Source organism: Syngnathus floridae, chromosome 13 (assembly GCF_059516105.1).
Source record: "Syngnathus floridae isolate MCC-2025c chromosome 13, RoL_Sflo_1.0, whole genome shotgun sequence".
Taxonomy (NCBI): domain Eukaryota; kingdom Metazoa; phylum Chordata; class Actinopteri; order Syngnathiformes; family Syngnathidae; genus Syngnathus; species Syngnathus floridae.
The window spans coordinates 2,481,514-2,493,188 of NC_142425.1; positions in this window are offsets into that span (position 1 = coordinate 2,481,514).

Consider the following 11,675-nt stretch of genomic DNA (forward strand, 5'->3'; position numbering starts at 1 on the left):
TGAGCAGAACATGCCCGCTGCACTAGTAGCACGACGTATCACACAAGACGAACACACCCAAAACTGCCGGACAAACACTCAGTAAACACACACAAGACACCGAACGGGACAGAGAGTGGCCGCTGCGTGTGCACGCGCCGCCATCTTGAATTGTATCCGGGATCTCGTTCTTTCGGACACGACCCATAGCTCGTGACCATAGGTGAGGGTAGGAGCGTAAATCGACCGGTAAATTGAGAGCTTTGCCTTTTGGCTCAGCTCTCTCTTCACCACAACGGACCGGTACAGGGTCCGCATTACTGCCGACGCTGCACCGATCCGCCTGTCGATCTCGCGCTTCATCCTCCCCTCACTCGTGAACAAGACTCCAAGATCTTTGAACTCCTCCACTTGGGGCAGGATGGAAATAAAAGTTTTCAGCCTACAGAGGGCTCAGTATACAGACACCCCAAAAATCAAAGTGAAAAAATGATATGGCAGGCTTGTCCTTTTTGCCTAAATTCAATTTCTGCAACTCAAAATTCTTTTCGATATCTTGTGTGGCCCCCACAAGCTTGTATGCTTGCTTGACAACGTCGCGGCATGCTCCTAATGAGACGACGGATGGTGTCTTGTGAGATGTCCTCCCAGATCTGTCTAAGGGCATCAGTGAGCTCCTGTAAAGTCTGAAGAGCAACCTGGTGGCGTATGATGGACCAAAACATTATGTCCCAGAGGTGTTCTATCGGGTTTAGATCAGGTGATTGTGAGGGCCATTCAATTGTGTCAATTCTTTCATCCTCCAGATACTGTCTGCATACTCTTGCCACAATAGGCCGGGCATTGTTGTGGATCAGGAGGAACCCAGGACCTACGGCACCAGTGTAGGGTCTGACCATGGGTGCAAGGATTTCATCCCGATACCTAATGGCAGCCAGACTGCCGTTCTCTAGCCTGTAGAGGTCTGTTCGTCCCTCCATGGAAATGCCTCCCCAGACCATTACTGACCCACCACCAAACCGGTCATGCTGAATGATGTTGCAGGTAGCGTAGCGCTCTCCTTGGCTTCTCCAGACCCTTTCGCGTCTATCACAGGTGCTCATGGTAAACCTGCTCTCATCTGTGAAAAGCACAGGGCGCCAGTGGCGGACTTGCCAGTTCTGGTGTTCTATGGCAAATGCCAATCGAGCTCCACGGTGCTGAGCAATGAGCACAGGAAACACTACAGGACGTCGTGCCCTGAGGCCACCCTCGTGAAGTCTGTTAGCTGACTGTTTGGCAGAGACATTCACACCAGTAGCCTGCTGGAGGTCATTCTGTAGGGCTCTGTTCCTCCTTGCACAAAGCAGCAGATATCGGTCCTGCTGATGGAACGAGGACCGTCTACGGCCCTGTCCAGCTCTCCTAGAGTAACTGCCTGTCTCCTGGAATCTCCTCCATGCTCTGGAGATTGTACTGGGAGACACGTCAAATCTTCTTGCAACAGCACGCATAGATGTGCCATCCTGGAGGAGTTGGACAATCTGCGCAACTTCAGGAGGGTTAAGAAATCGCCTCATGCTCCCAGTCGTGATAATGACTCCAGCTAAAGCCAATACTTGTGAAAAAACAGTTAAAAAAAGATCAAGAGGGAGGAACTTGAAATGGCCTCCACCTGCAAAATCAGTCCTGTTTTGGGGACCATCTCGTTGTTGCCCCTCTAGTGTAGTGCACCTGTTGTTAATTCCATCAACACCGATGCAGTTGAAACAGATTAACAACCCCCTCTGCCACGTGCCTCACCAAAACCTTATCAGAAAAGTCTAATTGAATTCATGCCATACCCTGATAAAAAACTGTTCCTTTAATTTTTTTGAGCAGTATATTTTTCCCATTACAAATAATGGAAAAAAATTTAGTCCGTTCCAAGACTTTAAGCATTTTTTTCATTTGCGCATATTTTCCGATCGCGCAACTAGAGCGCACCGCCGAACGCGCTGGTTGTATTATTGCGACAGAGCCGTCGCTGAAATTTAGAAAATAATTTTAAACTCCTGATGTACTTCCCAAAATTCAAGTGGACCTAAGTGTGCAGGGTGCTTAATTTTGTCCGATCGCGCAAACGTAGCGCGTCGACGACCGCACAACTACACTGCGCTGATCGCATTATTGTGACAGAGCCATCGCTGAAATTTAGAAAATATTTTTAAAGTCCTGATGTACTTTCCAAAATTCAAGTGGACCTCAGTGCACAGGGAGCTTAATTTAGTCCAATCGCGCAACCGCAGCGCGCCGGGTGCTCACTGTCACATTGCTTTAAGAGCGTCTTTGTGTTCTGAGTTGTAAGATGACGCTGCTTTCAAGCCATGCCCATCTGAAGCAGTTCCTGATCCCTTTCTACTTGTCTATTTCCCTGGCACGATCCTCGTCTTTTTTCTCTAAAACCTTCACCATGCTGGCTAAAACTTCTGCTAATTAAGCAAATCATTGGCAAATGATGTGAGGAAAGTAGCGCCAAAATGCTGCCGAAAAAAAGGCGGCTGTTGTCGCAATACTGCTGCCAGCTGCCGCCCCCTGTATAAAAACAATTTTCTCAACGGATCTACACGATTCACGAAAATGATACTCCCGACGGAAAAAACTCGGAAATCCGTGGATCCGCGGAAGATTCTCATCCCTCAGTACAGGGGTCATCAACCTTTCTTAAACCGAGAGCTACTTTCTGGGTTAGGGTTAGGGTCTCCCCTAGTCAAAAGTTGTCAAAATGTGAATTTTGAAAAATTGAAAAGAAAAGGAAAATGTTCAATAAAAGTAGAAAAAAAAAAAAGTGGGGGGGGGATTTGTCTCCCCTAGTCAAAAGTTGTCAAAATGTGAATTTTGAAAAATTGAAAAGAAAAGGAAAATGTTCAATAAAAGTAGAAAAAAGAAAAAGGCAAATAAAAATGGAGAAATAAGAAACTTAATGGGGAAACGGGAACAGTGTGAGTGACATGTCTGGTGTGAATGATGAATGAGAAAGAAGAAATGCCCCGAGAGAGGGCACGTGAAAAAGGATGAGATGTCTGGGACATCGCTGATTGACTGTCACGAGAATAATAATACAAAAGTTTCATAAAACGTGGACTTTATTTTGGCGACAGGTCCGGATGAGGATGTAAATTTTAGCTGTGTGAATGGGGCGGAAACACAGATACGATTGAACACTGCTTGCAACAAGAGACGTGCGCCACCTAGCCACCGGAGGCGAAATTCCCGGGACGTGCTGGGATGTTGAGATCACACCCAATGGCCATACAGGCCGAGTGTTCAGTGGCGGCATTTGTCTCTGTCAAGGTCGCACTAAAAAAGGTCGCTTGTTGCAGACTGCATTTGGCAAATAGGAGAAGTGCGCAGCCTTGGCATCCGTAGCTGTGTGAATGAATGTGTGAAAAATACCTGCCAGGTCTGGGACCTAGGAGTGCCAAAGAGAATGAAGCGCGCAGACGACGTTATTTGGGCACTGATCAGATTAGGAGTGTGTACGAGTTTGCAAAGTTTCCCCGGCGGACGGTTGGCGCGTTAGCCTCTTAGAGATACTCTTTGGGCAACTTAACGGGGTGAAATGGTGCGCTGCGGTCGTACCCAAGTCGACACGGTTCGATCGCGATTGTCGAGACGCGCTGTGATAGCATGCACGCCTGTCAAAGTCTGATGAGATTTACGGCTTGCAGCAGACCGCAATTGGCAAATAGGAGAAGTGCGCAGCCAGTAGAAATTGGAAAACGTGGAAAAAGAGGCCTCAGGGGGTTTAATATTGGTATACCATGTAAGAAAAGTAAATTGTGTGCACACTAAAGTTAGAAATCTGCAGTATAAGGGGGAAAACAAAGCGCTTTTGGAGAAACAAAGACAAGGAATGCGCAGGGCATGTTTGTGAGTGCGCCTGCGCACGGGAAACAGCTGCTATAATGACCAAATTGCATAGAAGCGGTTGGAAAGAATTGAAACGGGGGTCAGATTTGGATCCCTTTTTTGTGCTGTTTCCTATGTGTTTGTGCTAATCTCTGTAAGATATATATGTCAGTCTGTTGTCGTTCTTTTGTGTGTGCTCAGGGGATCCCCATGTGTGTGTGTGTGTGTGTGTGTGTGTGTGTGTGTGTGTGTGTGTGTGTGTGTGTGTGTGTGTGTGTGTGTGTGTGTGTGTGTGTGTGTGTGTGTGTGTGTGTGTGTGGAATAAGGTGGAAGTGGAGAAGTTTTGAGCGGGGAGGGGACCGAGTAGGGAGGCCGCGCTCGCTCCAAGGTGCGTGCCTGTAGGATGGGGGGCTGGGTGCGCGCTGTCAATCGTGCACTTATCTGATGTAAGCGACCGGTTCTCCGTTTAAAGGGTAAAATTCTGTACTTTAGCCCCTCTGCAGTAACGCAGCCTGTAGGGGAGATGAGAATTGATTTAAGTCGGTACGGAAAGAAGATTCGTTCCGAGTCTAACCGCTGTTCAGGTAACTAATCTATTGTTAGATTAATTCCATCATTTCCGGACGCCAGTCCCGCTGAAATCAAAGAAACCCGAGGGTTGAGTAACTACTTTGTCGAGACCCAGGATCTCCTCGATCGCGGCCGTTTCAGCGGCTCTCCTTTCCTATTAAGATTGTTGATTTTGTTATCCGCTCAGAATAGTTTAGCTGTCTTTGTTAAGACCGCAAGAACTCATTTATTTTCACTAGCGTACACTCACACTAGCTGAGCTTAATTTCTGCCCATAGTCTATATATAGATGCTCCAATTTCCGTAACATCTGTCGTCCTCAAATGACGACCAGCATTCGTGCCAGTTGTATACAGTTATAACCAGTCTTTGACCTGTCGAAACCGGAATCGCCGCCATCTGGCCAGTGTATGAGTCAGTCGTGCTAGGTGAATGAAGCCGGACGGTTGCGATTCACGATGGAACATGATCAAAAGTGAGCTCCAGGATATTATGATAGACTCGAGATAGAGGGGTGAAACTTTTAGGGAACAATTATCACATAATGGTTATTGACTGATGTGATTGCAGTGATGATTCGCCCTGACGTATTTCCTCCATGTATTATTTTATGCAAAACATCTATATATAGACTATGGGCGTCTATGGGTACAAAATCGGTGCTGGATGTCCTCAATGCAATTGAAGGTGAAGATGAAGACGCAGCTGTGGATGAAATCTTCATTGCTCCCCCCGTCATCAGTGTGGAGTCTGCGCCTGACAAAATTCCCGGACGCCAGACCTCTCGCCGCCCCCACGATTGTCGTCGGAAAGAGCGCAAATCAGAAGCTGGACTTCTTCCTTTTTGATGTATATCTTCACCTTGTTCAAGACTCCAACTTCCAGCTCACCATTGGAGAATTGAAGCGCGTGTTGGGGATCTTGGTGCTCTCGGGTTACCACTCTCTCCCCAGTCGCCGACACGACTGGAGCACAGATGAAGATCTCCAGTGCGCCCTCGTCGCTGGGGCCATATCACGCCACAGGTTCGAGGAGATCATCCGCTACATTCACTGCGCAGACAACGCGCACCTGAACCTCAGCGACCGGATGACAAAGCTGGGTCCCATGATGGACATCCTCAACACTCGGTTCAGGGAGGCGTATCCAATGGACTGCAATGTTGATGTGGACGAGGCAATGATTGAATATTTTGGAAGACACCAAATCTTGTCTGTCATGTACGACACGGCAAACAAGATTGCGCTCACTCGGTGGAAGGATAACGCCGTGGTCACCATCGCCTCCACCCTCGCCGCCGAGCATCCTCTGCAGAAGGCGTCACGCTGGTCAGCGAAGGAGAAGATGAAGGTGGCAGTGGACCAGCCATTTGTTGTCCAGCTGTACAACCGCAGCATGGGCGGCACGGACCGCGCCGACCAGAGCATCGGGCTCTACCGCATCAACATGCGCTGGAAGAAGTGGTGGTGGCCGATATTCACCTGGATGCTGGACGCGGCCGTCTTCAATGCATGGGTGCTGCACCGGCTGGATGAGCATAGCGGGATGTCTCTGCTGGACTTCCGACGCGAGGTGGCCGAACTCTGCTTGCAGAACCAGGCGTCACTCGAGCTCGGAGAGTGGGCAGACCACGCCTGTGCGCAGTTGCCGATGACTCGCGCTTCGACGGCATGGAGCACTGGCCGGAAGTGGCGGAGCAAGGCCGAAAGTGCGCACTGCCGACTTGCAAATCGCGTCCGTCCAGTGCGTGCTCTAAGTGCCGCGTGGCACTGTGCATGAAGTGTTTCCGTGGTTACCACCAGCCGGAACAGAATGTGTGAGAAGCACCGGTCGCGTGATCCGTTTTCTGACCGGAAGTGGCGGCGCAAGGCTGAACATGATCACTGCTGAGTTACAAATCACGGCCGTCCACTGCGTTTATGGTATCGCAATCTTCAGTCCACTGCGCTTATTGTACCATGGTTTTGTACCGTTTTCCCAGAAAGTTTGTTGCCAATAAATACGGCTATGAAAGCCAACTTGTGTTCATAGAAACTTCGGCATTTTCTTACGACTGGTCCCCGTACCCTGGGGATGACGGCCGCTGTTGACTGGAGGCGTTGCACATGCATGCCCATTGAAAATTGCGGAAATGGTCCCTTTCATGTTGCAGACAGCTGTTCCGTGCAAAACACAACTAACTCTGAACATTCAAATAAATTACATCACGTGACACTTGTAAATCGTCAGAATGCTCCGATTTTTGTGCACGTATCAGCCCATAGTCTATATATAGATCCCGCATATCTCGTGAACGTGACGTCATAAACAAAAAAGCGTGGTGTATTCGTACTTAGGGACACCTCAGGACCCAGAAAATATGCACCTTTTTAGAAAGAAAAATTTGGGCAGATCCGGATTAAGTTTGAGTTTGAGTTTATTCACGCAATATCCAAGACATACAACATGATACAACAAACAGTATTACACAGTCGAATGCGTCAAAGGTCACCCCAAGCAAGCTATTTAAAGCTTTTAATAGGGGGCCTGGTTTCCCATAAGTATCAGATATTGGCCAGATATCCTTACATTATGAACAAACATACAGATATATAATAGACAATAACAATAAACACACAATAAGGTACAATACACAATAAACATATGACAAGTAATAGATAGTCTCAGTATTCTGGTTACACTGGATTTGATGTAAAGTACATTAGCAATTAATAAATTAACAACAGGACACAGGTGTTCATGCGATTAATGATCAGCACATTAAACTTACATTGATAGGAGTTGATTTTTAAGATTTGCCTTGAAGATGGATATGGATTGCAACATTTTTAGTGTTTCGTCAAGTTCATTCCAAATCTGTGGTCCTCTGCACACAATGCTATGCTAAAGCTTGTAGATTTTAGTTTACGTTTTTTCCCAATGATTGGATTGCTATTCCTGGTGGTGTGGGTGTGGCTTGGAGTACAGGTTGGGATGAGTTGGCAGAGTTTATGGTTTCTTTTATGGATAGTCTGATACATGACGCAAGCATTCTGGAAATAGTTGTGCTCAACAAGCCTTAGAAGATTGTGTCGGTGGAAGATTGTTTTAGTGGGGAGTTAAACTCAGACCATGTTATGGCACGTATGACCTTTTTCTGAAGTATAAAGTTAAAGTCCCAATGATCATCGTCACACACACATCTGGGTGTGGTGAAATTTGTCCTCTGCATTTAACCCATCCCCATGTGATTTTAATCCATCCCCTGGGGGAGAGGGGAGCAGTGAGCAGCAGCGGTGCCGCGCTCGGGAATCATTTGGTGATCTAACCCCCCATTTCCAACCCTTAATGCTGAGTGCCAAGCAGGGAGGCAATGGGTCCCATTTTTATGGTCTTTGGTATGACCCGGCCGGGGTTTGAACCCACAACCTTCCAGTCTCAGGGCGGACACTCTACTACTAGGCCACTGAGCTGGTATCTCAAGCTTTTTAAAATGGGTTGAAAATGTGTTACACCATATAATATTGCAATATTTTAAATGAGGTTCAAATAAGGATTTGTACAGAATAAGAAGTGCAGTAAGTGGGAGATAATGTCTCAATTTGAAGAACAAAGCAGCATATTTAGACAGTTTGATTGTGAGATCATCAATATGTCTTTTAAAGTTCAAGAACTTGTCAATATGGATACCCAGGAATTTAGTAGAGCTGACTCTTTCAATGTTTTGTCCGATGATTTTTATGGAAATTTGGTCAATGTCCTTTTATGGGAGCGGAATATGATGTGGCTTGTTTTATTGACATTTAGGGAGAGTTTGTTGCATTTAAACCATGTGTTTATTTTTGCCAACTCACTATTTACAATTTGTTCAAGTGTATTTGGATTTTAGTGGGAAAGAAACAAGTTTGTATCATCAGCAAAAAAGCACTTTATGTAGTATGGATGAAGTAATAACAATGTCATTTATGTACAAGATGAAAAGGAGCGGCCCTAAGATGGACCCTAGGGGAACTCCATAATTGATGGGTTTGTGTGAAGATTTATGGTTGTTAATAGAAACATATTGATATTTTCCAAGTAGGTAGCTGCGGAACCAGTCTAATGCCAGGCCTCTAATACCATAGTGGTGTAATTTATTTACAAGAATGTCAATCATAATGGTATCAAAAGCTTTGGGACAAGTCCAGAAAAATCCCAATACCATATTCGCCTTTATCAATTGCCTCGTAGATTTTATCAGTCAAGTCAAGTAGTGCCATATATGTAGTGTTTTCCTTTCTGAATCCATACTGGGATGGGGCAATGATGTTTAGTTTGTTTAGATAGCTGTTAAGTTTGTTGTAAACTATTCCTTGGAAAGAGTAGGCAAGATTGATATTGGTCTGTAGTTTCTAATATCGTTTTTATCTCCCGATTTAAAGACCGGTATGATATGCGCTATTTTTGCCAATTGTGGCACTACTCCAGAGAGTAGAGACAGATTGATGCAATGTATAAGAGGTGCAGTTATTACATTGGAGATGCTTTTCAGGATTTCACTTGAGATACCATCTGTACCAGCTGAGTTTGGATTCTTCATATTCATGATTATTTTATGCACTTCATCGCAGTTAGTTGGATTCAGGAAGAAAGAGCCCAGGTAATTACCTGATAGGTAGTCTTTAAACGAGGCATCCTGAGGCTGACTGATTTTACTGGATATGTTGTTACCAATGGAGACAAAGTAGTTACTGAATTCGTCGGCAAGACTGTTGTTTCTGTTGGTGTTGCCTGTATTATTATCATGGTAAGGGAATACAGGAGTTTTTTGGCTTCTGTTTAAGACCTTTTTCAGTACTCTCCAAGATTTCTTGGAATCACCCTGTGATTCGTTTATCAAATCGGCAAAATGATTACTCTTCCGCTTTCTGATAATATGTGTAAGTTCATTTCTATAATTAATATATGCATTTTTATTATTATGGTTAGGTCTATTTATGTATCTTTTATATAATGTATTTTTATGCGTAATAGACTTTAATATGCCCTTAGTGATCCATGGATTTTGAGTAGTTGTATTACATATGATTACTTTCTCAGGAATGGTCCTTTGAATAGAGTCGGATATTGTTGCGAGTTGTCAGACAGTTCTTCTTGGAGTTCAGAATTAGTGTCTCCATCTCCTCCACTCAGCCAATAGGTTGTTCCGGGGTTCCTGTACAGTTTGCCATCGATGTAAAGTTTGTCAGTAATCAGTCAAGCGGTCTTTTTGGCTTTCCTTGCCTCGGCCATGATCGGGTAAAGCAGCCTCCGTCTATTCATGATCTCCGGAGGGAATTGATCGCTGATGGAGTAGTTAGAGCCTTTTAGCTCTCTACCCCTCGACATGACGGCAGACTTTATCTTTGAGTCAATGACTTTAGCCACAATGGGACGGGGCCTCCTCTGTTGGTCGGTTCTGGCCCTCCCGAGGCGATGTACTCTGGAGAAGCGAACGGCTCCGACGTCATCAGGCTTCATTTTCAATTCATGTTAGGTCAAGCTGACTTTGGCACCATCTTCTGGTGAAATTTGGAACGGGAATGGAGGTTTACTGGTTCAACCAACAAATTCCCCTTTACCAATTTAACAACAGTTAATTTTGAAGAACTAACTTTTAAGTAACCCCTACTCAGGCCCCCTTCTTCAGGTCTTCCATGTCAAGCTTTGAAATTTAGAATTTCATCTTAGCCAATTCGTCTGGGCCAAATCCAATACACACTCACGCACCATCTTTTACCCTCCTATCCACCATGTAACTCGACACCCCCTTCTCGGATTTAGGACCAGGCGACAAAGCCGCCTTGCCCCGCACCTTGGTCGGGAGGCTACACTGGCATCTCGTCCTCAGAGTCAAAAATGTTCACAACTTCCCCAGCAGGGGAAACAGGTAGCAGTCTGTCGGGCGGGGTGAAACATCCCCCTTCCGCAATTCATTCAGGGCCTGAAGCAAGTGCTCCATGCGGTCCTGACCAAACGCGCCAACGTGCTGGTCGCTGGTGTCGCTGTTGCTGGCATCGCCAGATCCCTCAGCCAGGGCTCTCAATTCTGGAGGTGTATCTTCACCCAAAGGGCTACCGTCAGCATAAAAGTCCCAGTTGTCCTCTTCGCCCATGTTGACGTCGTCGGCCACGGAATTGTCCTCCAAATTCTCGCCCGCAGGCCGGGCAGGGCTAGCGGGGGACTCACCTGGCAATTGGTCACCGGGCATCCCGTAGCAAAGGCCATCACACTCGTAAACAGAGCCTCGGGGGGTATGGTGGCGGATGTAAAAGTCATTGGGCACAGGCCGATGTGCAAGGTTAACAGCCACACACCGGCCGCAATGCCAGTGTGACGTGACGCATCGAGACCCGTTCGGGTGGCGCCAAGCCATGTGAACCAGAGGCCAGATGGTGCCATGTCTCGAAACGAGAACAACACATGGTTTTGGTGGGCCATTGGACGTCTCGAGTAGTGTTGCTGACGTCATCAGGTCAGAATAGCCACCCCATCCAAGGCGCTCCACCTCAATTTGCTCTCCTCGCTTGACATAGAGACCATCAGGGGTGAGCCATGTATGGCCTGTAAGGGATGTGGTAAAGCAACAGCTCCCCACAAACGCCCTTCCGACCGTCCAGGCAAATTTTGCTAAATTCAATCCTCAAAGATTGCACCTGGGTGCATTCAAAACACAATTTACTGTCTGAAACACAAGAGACACACAAGTTTAGAACATAGAACGGTCAAACCATCCTCATTAGGCAGGCATCTCAGAGCCTTGTTAAGGAAATGTTTACTGTTCGAAAAAGTCATAACTTAACACAACCAACTCCAGCACGGTTCCCATCCTGGATAGGTTCCGTTCTAGTTGTACTAAGTTCATCTTGTTTTTCCTTTTTTCAATCACTTCACTGGTTTCTTTTATATCAAACAAATTATTTTAGGTTCATTACCTGACATGTTTCGGCGGTTTCTTCCGCCTTCATCAGAGTGTCACCGATGTGATTGTGACGCGTCTTTATCAGCTGATGGATGAAGGCGTGGCTCACCTGTCAGATTTGACAGGTGAGTCACGCCCTCTGCTGTCCATTCACCTCTCCAGAATGCTGTTCCAGGTTGTAGAGCACATGTAGGCTCCCTCATCCCTGTTGATGGTCCTCGGGCCCCGCTTACGGATCTCAATGGCCTCCCTGATCCAACGCTGATGTTTGTTTTCTACAGTGCGGATGACTCTGGCCTTTTCCCAGTCCATGATGTGGTTTTCTCTTTTACAGTGA